Source organism: Oreochromis niloticus, linkage group LG19 (genome assembly GCF_001858045.2).
Source record: "Oreochromis niloticus isolate F11D_XX linkage group LG19, O_niloticus_UMD_NMBU, whole genome shotgun sequence".
Taxonomy (NCBI): domain Eukaryota; kingdom Metazoa; phylum Chordata; class Actinopteri; order Cichliformes; family Cichlidae; genus Oreochromis; species Oreochromis niloticus.
The window spans coordinates 6,159,008-6,171,854 of NC_031983.2; the positions used below are offsets into that span (position 1 = coordinate 6,159,008).

The 12,847-nt window shown below is 40.0% G+C and overlaps 1 protein-coding gene across 1 annotated transcript in view; it reads right to left on the reverse strand.

The window, feature by feature from the left end:
• LOC100698875 (transcription factor IIIB 90 kDa subunit) overlaps window positions 1–12,847 on the reverse strand; it is a 122,029-nt gene that overhangs the window by 14,897 nt on the left and 94,285 nt on the right. The window lies entirely within an intron of this gene.

The window sequence follows — 12,847 nt, forward strand, 5'->3', positions numbered from 1 at the left end:
CTGTTTCTTCTCAGCTTCATTTCTTTCTTCCACCGCATTCCTGTCCTCTCTCTTTGTCCCTGATTGGCTAACAGATTCACGTACCCGTTTCTCTTCAGTAAGCTGATGTTAGCAAGGTGTTACCTAAACATACGCAGCATACTAACATTTTCCCACAAGTACAAGCTAGTGGTGAAGGGATTTGGTGTAGAGTTGTTGACATTTTTCAGTTTAGGCCAATGTGCTGGAGAGCATGTAAAAGCACACTGCTAGCATGGCTAATAATAAAGAAGGACCTCCTTTGTGCTCCACTAAATAATCAGGATTTTTACAGTCATTTTAAGCAGAACAGGAACAAGGGAAATCGAGCTATCACAGCAGCCTCCAGGGGACGAAATAATGGCTGATATAATCATTAATAAAAATTGTAATAACAATAGTTCCTGGTGATTGTTGCCATTTGGATAGACGGAACGGCAGAACATTGCTGTGTCTGATGGCTCTTTGCAACCACTCTTACACAAAAATGCATATTTTATTTGTACATGACGCTACTGCAGCATTTAACTCTTGACACAATACAGGTAGAGGATTGTATTAGCTTAGTGCAGCTGGTCTCTGTTGGCTTCAGGCGACTAGCTCACATTTCTAGGCAACTGCGATAAAAAAAAATAAAAGAAAAAAAAAAAAAAAAATGGTGTGAATGAGAAATGAGCCCAAACTGTGAGTGACAGGCAGGGCGACTGTCTGTCTGTGTGAGTGCAATCTCTTCCTAGACAGTCGCGGAGATAATCAGCAATGAACGCACCACTGGCAGTAATTCCTAAGCAGCCGTCCCACCACCCCACTGGCTGGAATTAGCATTGTTCCCGAGGCTCCCCGCCCCCATTTTCTGCCCACCCGGCCCGGCGCTGAGCTCTCCCTAGAGGCTTACAGTAAAGTGCTCAAATCTCACTGATAAGACGCAGAGCGCGAGTGAGCTTTTAATTAATCTGCTTTAACCAGGGGGAAAGGGGAGGAGGGGTAAAAGTGAATGTGGCATCTTCACCCCCCAACATCATCATTCCCCCCACCTCCTCCTTTCTCAAAGCTCATTATAAAATCCCAGCCAGGCCGGTGAAATGCTCCCCGCCGAGAGAACTATTTAGGGCGCTGTATATGTGCTAGACAAGACTGGCTCCCATGAGCCCTGACCTGGACACTGTGGAAAGAGGGCGGGACGGTGGAACCATGAGAGGAAGTGATGTCGTTAGGCAACAGGCAGTGAAAGGGGGCAAAAGGGTGAGAAGAAGAAGGGGAAGGTAAAGAGATAGAGGGCAAAACACAGCACGGGAGCGAATGAGGGAAAAGATTTGGTGGGGGCATGGAGGGGGAAGCCTGAAGAGAAGGAAGGTGCTTGGATTAAGAGAACAAAGGGAAACAATATTAAAGAATAAGATCAGCTAATAGCAGAAAGAGAAAAGCAGAAAGGAAGAAAAGAGCGCACAGAAATATCAGAATGGGAAGAAGAGGAAAAAACTGAGACTCAGGAGTGTTGACTGATTATTCCAAGGTTGTTCCTCACAGTACTAAGGCAGTAGTTACTCTAGATAAACAGCCTTAATTAGCTAACCTTTGTTGTATTGTGCTGCTAAGTGAAACCAAACACAAATTAGCTGAATCAGCTGCAACAGTACTACATAATAGAGTTTAATTCTACGTAGCAGCCAGTCGTGGTGCATTTGTAGCTAGTGTGCCAGCTGTTTGAAGACGAGTGTGTCGTTCTTTTCAGCAAGTTTCTCAGTCGCTCATAATTACATTTGGAAGATATGCCGTGCATACTGATGGGAAGAAGGAAAACGAGTGAAAGGTGTGAAAATTTTACCTTTGGTAATTAAATTGTAAAATAAGACAATCCCAAATTTTCCCCCGATTTTAAGCCATTGTGAGTGAATACTTTTGTAAGTCAGGGTGTTAACGGGGTAACACTCTGGGGATGTTTGTCAGTGTTTTGACATTTTATATAACACATGGAATACCTTTTCATGAGCTTGATATTTTTTGTAAATAGGAAAAAAAAAAATCTAATTTTAAATTGGTGCTCTGGCTGACATCAAACCACTTCCTGTAACTGCAACAGTTAGGGCGACTGATAGTGAGCGGGGTCAAAGGTTAGAGTCACAGGGCTATGAGAACACCAATGTTCCTCAAATGAACAGATAAAGACAATTTAACTGAGGTCAATAAAGGTTAAAAGAGTCGAGTAAGTGCTGTGGAAACGTTGCAGTTTCAACCTCTCCAGTGCTGATACCGCTCTCAGCTGTTCCACCACTTTGATTGAGACTAAAATATCATGTCAGTGGTTGATAGACCACCATGAAATTTATAAAGAAAACCATGTTACCCCAAGAGGCTGTCAACTTGAAGCATCTAAACATCTTCACACCATTAAGACTGATTGTCATGACATGTGGTGTCAAAAAACCCCAGAGACAATACAAAGAACAAAAGCAAGATTCCCCATCAGCTGTACTTATACTGAGTGTTTGATAATCGCCAAATGATAGAATATCCAAATAATAAACTATGACCCCAGGAAAAAAACAGATGTGACACTACATCTCTGATGTAGTTTTGCATACAACTAATTTAAAATGAACCTCCTAGGACCTGGCGTCCACATATGTGGACATCACATTTTGGGTTATTTAGACCAAAATACTCAATTTTGCTCTACAAGGGCCTGATATCCATTTACGAGGACATTATACTGTTACTGTTCTATCAAATTTTTAAACGAATATCCTCATATGAGGCTCTTATTTTTCTTAAAAACAAAAATAAGGTAAAAAAAAATAAAATAAAAATCTGGTAATTCTTTGTTTTTACATTCATCGGGCTCCAATATGCCCAAATATCAAAGAGACATTAAAAATGCATGTTGTGGAAGAGTTCAGGTCTTAGGAGGTTAACACTCCAAAACCAAAGGCTTTGATTTTGGAGCAACACATATGGAGTTGTAAAAATAAGTCAGTATAATAATAACTTGTGTGTTATGTAGAGTAAATATTATGTTATTAGAAATAAAACTATGTATATTGTTCTTAATATTATTATTATTATTATTATTATATATTATTATAGTAAGTTTGATGTAGTGACTGATTTTTTTAAAACGTTGTCGCAAACACTGATTATTCATGGACAGCTTTTAGTGAAAGTTTTGTTGTGCGGCTGAGAAAACCGGACAAATGTGCAAACTGGTCCTTTAAAAACCTTCAAATTGGCAACCACACATGAGCTAAATAAAACTGCGCTCGCCTGAATTGGATCTGATTCTTCCTCTTGTACACTATTACAAATGTTTTCATTTCTAATTCATACAGAGAGTCTCAGGAGTGCCTTACACTGAGTCAGATTTCCTAATGAAACCTGTAGCTGCAAGTGTGTATAAAGTCAAAATACACACTCGCTCCCTCATTACCACATTCGCTTCCCCCATGATTTCATTTCCTACAGCGGAGCCATTTTCATTTTGCAATAACTCTGCTCGTCATTAGATCTTCTAATCATTCTGCAGTATGTCGTCTCTCTTCTCGTTTCCATTGTGCGCCGGCGTTCGCGGGACATTTTGTTGTTGTTTTGCTCGTTAGCATTGAGGGGAGATGTTTCTACGAGCCTCTGGTTTTCAAATCGAGATGATTGCACCTGTTTGTTGGTTTTTTGCGTTCGGATCAACTTCTATTTCCATTTCTCCGCAAATGAACTGAGGCAAAACCAAAGTAAGGGAATAATTTCACTATTCGTACAATAATCCAATCAATAAGATAACAAAGAGGAAGGATGGAGGCGAGGAGGGGAGATAATCTGCAAACTGGGGGTTGAATAAAATTAGTTCTGCGATGAGCGCGGATGTAAATAAATGATGATAATAATCTGAGCTTCCAACTCGATTTTCCAGCTGGGGACTAGATCCTTGGAGGCACACACACACACACACACACACACGCACGCACACACGCACACACACACACACACACACACACACACGCACACACGCCCTCCTTCAGCACAATTAAATCAGGCATAATCACCCACACATACACACACACAAGAAACTGCAGTGCCCACTCATACTTTCCCAGACACACAAATACAGTCGCACAATACAGCCTCACACACACTCCCCCACAAAGAGTGTGTGCCTGTGATTCGTGTCCATTCAGGCTGCAGTGCATTGTGGGCCGGTGTGCAGCTTGGCAAGAGGAGAGACAGACTCAGCCAAAAGAACTGATTGTGTTTTCTTCTCCTCTGGCCAGTCCATCCAGCACTAACCCCATTCAACACACACACACACACACACACACACGCGCGCACACACACAGTACCTGGTACTGCAGATTCAAAAGGGTGAAGGGTTATATAGATGTCTGTCTATACGCAAAGACACGAAGGAAGAAGCACAATACAATCCTGAAAATCTGCACACCGTCAAACACACAATCAGCCGCTGTAACACACAACTGCAGAATCTGCACTTCTGTACAAACAGCAGTGTGAAGTAACTCAGATATTTTTCCGTCAAATGTGACAAAATTGTATTTTTCGGGGACATTCAAACATCAGTACTGGGTAACTGGTCTGATCTACCCTCATGTTTAATACAGCACTCTGTCTGCAAACACACTTAAATCCATGTGTACTCTCCTAAGGGTCATTTACTTTGGTACAACTTATGGATATAACATGGTTAAACCGGACAACATGATCCACATGAAGACACCACAGAACTATATGGTCAGAGGTCCAGTCGATAGTAGCATTAGAAGAGTTAGAAACTAACTCTTTCACCCATAAAACAGACATTTGACAACCTCTGCTGTGCCATTGATGATGAGTTTTGTCACCTCAATATATCAACAAAGATTTGGTTTGACATCCATTAGAATAGTTTTATGCGGGTTTTTCCAAGGGTAGCTGCTTAGGCAAAGACCACCCTCGCTAACATCTGATGCACACCCAGTCATTCTGTCCCAATAGCAGGCCTGAAATATGAAAGAAACCACTCAGTTCAGAGAAGAGTTTTAAGGGTTACTCTAGGCTTCAATCAGACATTCAGCCAGACTCATAAAGAACTCTCTTCAGGCCCAATAACGAGGAGTTCTGTAAAAGATGATCTCGCCCACAATGAGATCTGATCTGATCTTCAAGGAATCGGCCCAGGATTACAGAGGACAGAGAGGTAACCTTAGCTCTGTCCAAATATCAAACAGATTTGTAGCTCGTGAACATTACAGGCTCTAATTGAATAACTAACCATCTTGTGTGCTATCCTTTGTTCCTACTGGTGGTTCCTTCAATTGCTTCAAGTTGGGGTTAATTTAACTTGGCCTGAATAACAGTTGATACTGCAGGTGATAAGATACCAATTCCTTTTCCTATAATCTACAGACAAACTGTAATAAATTCTCCAAGTATTTAAGAACACGCTTTCAAACTACCTCAAAATTCTCAGCAAACCACTGCTGTATGAAAGGCAAAGTGGGCACATTCCACTGTAATGAGATTTTTCTTAATAACTTCATGAAGTTAATCATATATAGGACTTAGTAATGACATTACTTTCTTCATTTCACTTTTACCATCTAACACGTTGCTGCAGCACTGTCCATGTTAGATGAAACAAAGTAAAAATGTGATTGCATTTGTAAAAACTTCATCAGTAACTTGGTCTATGAAACTGAAAACGCTGACTTTTCAGTCTTGGTATGGTTCAAACTCCCAAAAACACTGGACATTTCCCATTTTATTTCCCAACATTGCTTGTCTTTACCAAATGATTGCATATCATTTCATAATTAACTTGGGAAATTAAGTTGTGCGACTGCTTTCACAACTTTTAGCCTTCTGCAAGTGAGACTTTTGATACAAGTTTACTTTGGCTGGCTAAAGTGTCTGGAAGACAAGACTATAAATGATGCAAGCAAAAAAACAAACAGGCAGACCACGTGAGGTCAGTACTGAAGTCTGTCATGTCGAATAACAAGCAAGGTTCAGAAGGAGCTCATTGCTTAACAGCAAGAAACAGATGAAGAACATCGTCACAGACTTTTTAGTTTTTAGTGTGCATTGCAACAATGCTGCTTGGATTTTCCTGGTGAAATTAGCACTTTCATTTTGGGGGGGATTTCCATCAATTTCTTAATGCTTGTGAGAAAACTGGTACACACACACACACACACACACACACACACACACACACACACACAGAAACATGCACACACAGGGCCGCATTTAATAACCCACTAACCCATCCGTGGCCATTTGATGAGAGCTGTGACATTTCTCCAGATGGATGGGATTTCTGGGTCAGTTAGCGCCCAGCTGCGTACTGTGGCGCTGGGCTCTTCCTTTGCAGATATTCTGGGGGAGCATGACCAGTCTTGTGAACAGAGATTAGAGATTCAGCGAGACGGGTGGCTGTTAACGGCTGTGGGCTAAACACACACACACACACACACACATATTAATGAGAGTTGTGTGACAAGAAAGCCATGCAGCTCAGCTTTTGGATGGATGAACAAGGGAGGAGTGTGAGTAATTTTGAATTAGCCTTTTAATGACAATGTATTTTGATTTTCAGGCTCATGATAAATGAGTTTAAGTTTGATACTTTAGTTTGGTTTTCTTTTAAAGTAATTTGCACCACAAATTTTTAATTCACACACAAAAATTAATTACATTTTTTAATGTTTTTGCATGCCAATTTTAAATTTCAACAGAAATGTTGAAAAACTGATGACAAATTCAAAGTATCAGAAAGACTAATTGTAAAGTGGAAAAGTTGTATGCAGTTTGTTAATTTCTTTATTTAACCAGATAAAGGAATAAGAAAACCTCCTATATAATACCAACCTGACCGTGTAAACAATAGAGGTTAGACCACAGCCAGAAACACAGAAACATCCCTCGAATATCAATTAAATCTGCTCTTTTTATTTAAGTGGTCTTGAGCAATAGTTCTCCAGGCTTTTACACTCATTTTCAGTCAGTACTTAAACCTGACCATTTTCAGAGAAATGGTTTTTGTTTGTTAGGCCACTTTGCACTGACCTATGAATGATTTGAGCATAAATATAAGAAGATGGGCCTCCAGTGCTGAGAAGTGAAATTTGGGTATTTTATAAGCACAAATCACATCATCACAGTAAATGGATCCAACTTGCTAACAACTTTTGACAGCTTCATCAAGTTGCTTCTTAGCATAAGAAACAGCAGACGATGGCACTTCACCAGCCATACAAACTGCATACGAATGCAGGTCATTAATTAGACTTTAGACTAAAACTATGAGTTAGAATATTAAAATATTACTACTTTTGTTAACAAAGTGAACTTGGAGTGTACCATGAGGTGTCACGGTGTGTTATGAAGCAGGGACACTGAGTGTGTGCTTGTTCAATGGCTGGTGGTGTGACCAGAGGGAGGATCACAGTCTTCCACGCCACTAATCACACAAATGGGGAGGATCACAAGCTATTAACCCCCATCTACACAAACAGATCAGTCATAAGTCTGAAAGATCAAAGAGTTAACAGCAGCAACACACTCAAAGCCAGACCTTGTGGCGACAAAGTCACGCTCGTTTTCTAAAATAAACTCTAGATGATTTTTATCCCATGCACACTTTGGTACTTAAATTACACGATTTGACATGATGCTTAAATTACATTTCTCTCCTCACAGTCATTTCTTACGTGACTGCCGACTCTCCTGTGTGACGGTGCAGCTCGAGCAGTGAAAATGCTCTTTCACCTCCAACAGAAGAGTTCTCACTCAGATCTAAAAGATTACAGTGCAAATAAAATAAAGTCAAATCTCCAAGCCAGAAAAACCTCTGCATAGAAAATAGATTATACCCAACTCTTCTGCACAATGTGTCATTACGTCAGCTCTGAAGTCAACTACGGTCTGTTAGAAGAAAGAAAGTATAGTGAAAGAAAATACAAACAAGTGAAAGGTAGCCGAACTAATTGCAGGCTTTGATGCATCCAACTTCACAGGACGTAATTAGGGAAAAGTTGTCTAAACACTTTTCTGTTCTCTTCTTTGAACTACAGCACAGCACAACTCTTTATACCACAGAAATAATGCAATGAATGTCTTTGAAAGTGAACTAAACAGAGGAACCTTGATGGGATGAAACTAACTAAACTCATAAATGAAGAATGAAACTAATAAGAACACCCGAGAAAGAAACCAAAGGATTCAAAACCGACATAAAATATTCTTAATGAAAACTGATGTAGATATTTTTCCAACATTAAATATGTGGTGTTCTTCCACATTTATGCCAGGTGTTTGTGGTCGCCTCTATAAAGAATTGGCCTTCACAGATCTGTGGAGAACAGCTTGACTAGCCTTGACCCCATCGACCCACCTTTGGCCAGCTTAACTGCCTGAGGTATCCCCGGGGCAAAAATGTCTTGTTGGGCCCATCATTTATACGTGTCAGTTTCATCAATTCCCCGCACGCCCAGAAAGTACACGATCTGAAACGATTAAGTCTATCAATAGGTCAGCTGATCGATAGAAAAACTGTAAAGGTACAAGCTTCTCAAATGGGATTATGACAGCTTCCCAGGTTTCAGTGACATCATCGGGATTCTGACTGTTAGATATACAAATTTAATATTCAAATATGGTAATTTGGAGGACACAGTGGTGCCTGCTTTGTCCGGCTGGTGATGCAGTTGTGTTGGATTATTTTGATTCTCGAGACAGAGCCAATCATGTATCACTAGCTACTCTCATATTTGCAAGGGGTCAATACAGCAAATTAACTTGTTTTTTGTGCTTAAGAACACCGTTCATTCATGGATAGAGCCTGGTCAACACTGCATGTAACAAGAAAGTCACAAATACACAGATTGAGATTTACAGTTTCACTACTGTTTATGTTTACTGCCGTCAATTTGGGGTTGGTAGCATGCTGCTACTTTAACAGTAGAAAATCCGAGTTGAGGGGGCACTTAATGTTGAACACACAAATACCACCAACCATGTAGGGCAATCTTACCATTTTTCTTCTACTAATACTAAGTCAGGAAGCAGTGGTCTCAATGTAAGCTGTTCTGGGCTCTACCTCAGGTTCTCCTGGGGTATCTGAAGAAATGCCCAAAGAACTTAAGATAGCTCTGTGATTCTAATCTGTGCTCCTCATCCTGTCTTTAATCTATCCACCCATGCAGAGTAAATTAACTTCAATCACTTGTATCTGCAGACTCATTCTTTCAGTCACTACCCAGAGCTCGACATGGTCAGACTGTACACTGCATTGTCTTTCAGGGTAATTCACAGACTGGTCCTAGTGTCGGACCTCTGAGTGCAAATCATAAATCTCACAGCAAGACCACAACCAAACAGATAAAATCTTCAACTCAGTTCAGACTCCTTAATCTCCAGCATCACTCGTGTCCAACAAGAAGGTGAGGGGATCGTCAATTATCACTTCCCCCAATCAAACTGGTTCTCGGTGGTGGGATGGCATAGCAACAGTGGTAACAGTAGTGTGGCTCTTCCCACAGGCATCTGTTAAGTGAAGCTGCTAAAAAGAAAGAGTGGTAAACACCTTTTTGGGAGGCATGGAAACAAAGTGACCCTTTGGGAAAGCTAAAGTCAAACAAGCTGCTGTTTTCAGAGCAGCCGCATCCACATAACCAGTGCTGTGGTCATTTTTACGAGATACTTATTTTAGTCTTTGTCTTTTGACAGCGATGTGTCCATGTTCGTTAACTAATAAGCAAATGTTAGGCCTCGTCTGAAATCACCTCCTCCTCCCAATATCATAGACAATAAATATTTCACCCATTCATAAATATTTATTTTCATTAATGAAGTTCAAATAAAGTGTTTGAGTCCTTTCTCCACCAGTTAGTCTGTGTTTAACCTTTTCTCATAATTTTGGAGAAATAATTGAAAGAAAACAGCAAAGTTGTCCATGGAATCGACTGCTGCATCCTGCACAGACGGGGGATTTACTGACATTTCGTTCGGAAAAACTTTTCTGAATTAGTATGCAGAAATGCCTCAACTTTATCTGAAGGAAGTGAGCATTTAAAAGTTATAATCCCTCCCTGTGGAACCAGCTTCCCACCGTCAGCAGGAAATCATATCATCTCAGTATTCAAGGACATGCTCGAGACTTTGCTTCCTTTTCTATTTCAGACCTTCGTTTTCTCTACTTTGCACGCCTGCTGTCTTTTATTCATGGATTTTCAGTTTGGGTTCCACCTGGTGCTCTCAGACATGATCGCAGGTGTGTTTAGATCATCTTGTTTGGTCCTTCCACTAAAGTCAAGCGCTTCAGTCCTGTTTCTTAGGAATAACCTTTTGTTAACATGACAAAGGTGTAAATGATTTCCTCCAATAGCAGTTGGCCTTCTCTTATTTGCTATCGCTCAGGTTACCTCTTTACCTTGATCACAGGGCACCTGAGACTTTTCACAGCAGTGACTGTAAAGACAAAAATGTTGGATTGCAACTGAAGTTCTTGTCAAGTTGCTGAACTACATTACAGATAAAATGTTATACTTTATACTGAACAGGCAGCTTTAGCTATAGGTTAAAAAAAGGACTTAAGTAGAGGTCAAGACAAAATGATTAGTAACATGGGCTTGAAGCCACTTTCAAGCAAAGTTCCATCATTTTAAATGTGAGAATTTGGTGTTTGCTTTCTGCTTATGTGATTAATTAGTTTGTAAAATTTTAAATAATGAAAGACTGACTGTCAGAGGAGGTGAAAAAGAGAAGAAGAGATCTTGGTAGATGCAATTTTTCAGCAGACGAGAACGTTTCAGGATTTTGCCACGCTTTGTAAATATTTCCGCTAAATTTCACATCAATTAAGTACGTCAATATCAAACATCAGCTAACTTCATGATTTAATTTTCAACTTTGAGCTTTATTGGGTTACATTATGTGGCACTTCAGGCAGTGTGCAAATCTGTGTGCTGCCTAGTGTGGAGCACAAGATATTCTAAATTCTACCGGTGGCAGAGTTTTGATTGGACTAATCAATGCTGCAATTGTGTGATGTTCAATTGCAGTTTATTAACCAGAATGTGTGAAGTACTTGGAAACCATGCTGCTATTTCAGGGTCACAGCTAATGATAACCTTCACTACTTTTCTCTATTAGCTTATTGATTACCTAACTAAGCTATAAAATCACAACGGCAGCGAGGATGACACTGTTTAAATGTCTAATTTTAAAAAAAAAAATAGAATAGAATAGAATAGCCCTTTATTGTCATTGTAAATGTTTAATGAAATTAAAGTCAATACTGTATCATGGTTTTTGTTTTTTTAGGTTTGGCAGTTTAATTCTCTGGAAAATGTTCTTTATGCCAGAATGAGTAAATGTGGGGAGAAAAGCTAAATGATGAATAAATGTAATAAAAGAAAAAATTGCTGTTAAACTTTCCTGACACCTCAAAAACAGGAAAAATACTTTGGTGATGACAGCGTATAAATTTTAATCACATGTGTTCCCAGAGGAGCTATTTACATTTTGGAGGTATGAGGTTTCTGTGTGACAGCAGCTATTAATCTGAGCTCACTGCACTCGCTTGTAGGGGTCAGAGGTCAAACGGCCATCAATAAGAGTTGGTGGCTGCGTGCGGTGACAGACTTTTCGGCTCTCCTTTGCCATGGCAACCCTTTACAGCAGCGGGGAGTGGCTCCTGACACCTAGTCAGGCTTTACCATGACAGACAGCGTGCACTTATAACTCACTCTGCCCCCCGAGGATCACAGCGAGGCCATATGCAACGCTCTCATGAACGACCATCCATATCCCCAAAACACAATACACAGCTTATAACTGCAGCCACTGATGCTCCTCTCAGCATTTCCTGTCCATCTTTACACTAGCCACTGTCCAAAGATCAATCGAGGACTCCATTAAAACACTCTGCAGTAGTGTAGTAATATCTGGTAAAATTTGAATTATAACGCTCACAGTTTTCAGCTAATTTCCTGAGAGTAGCTCTTAAAATTTCCTTAAAATGAGTTCACATTAAGCTGAAAATTACAAAGATATTTAAAGGACAAAGTCGCCACAGTTTGGCACTTATAACATTTTGATTATGAAGCACCTGTCACTGCTGAAACTAGATTCATAAAGTACTCAAACTCACTGCTTGCTAATCTGTAAATATCTGCGTAATAATGCTTGATCACAAGTTTTGGTTGAATTGCACTTGAAATGCTGTGTTTTATTTTATTTGTTCAACTGCCATGATGATCAACATATGAATGTAGCAAAAATTTCAGTGACTTGGATACATTTGTATCCACTTTAGAGCCTGCAACTGGCTGATTTCCAGAGTTCTTGGCCCAGACGGGTGACCAGAGAATCAGAATGACATGTGTCAATGGAAAAATTGTACTTAGTAGTCAGTATAAGCTTTTAATGATGTAAGTCTACATATGATAGAATACTGCATGTTGACCTTTTGATGACTTATGCTACGTCCACACGTACCCGGGTATTTTTGAAAACGCAGATTTTTCTATGCGTTTGCACCTTTCGTCCACACGTAAACGGCGTTTTCGGTCACTGAAAACGTAGATTTCTAAAAACGCCTGCCAGGGTGGATATTTTCAAAAACTCTGTTTTTGCATTTACGCGTGGACGAGAAAAACGGAGAAAACGCAGCGTCAAAGGTGTGCGCCTTTTATGACGTCACACTGTGCGCCACGTTTTGTTTCGGTGAAATGAATTTCTACAATACTGTTACTGTTAATTGTACTCTCTGCAGTGTTTAAATGCTTACATATACACACACAGTTACTGTCCCTCCACACATACGACTCTGTTCTGCTTC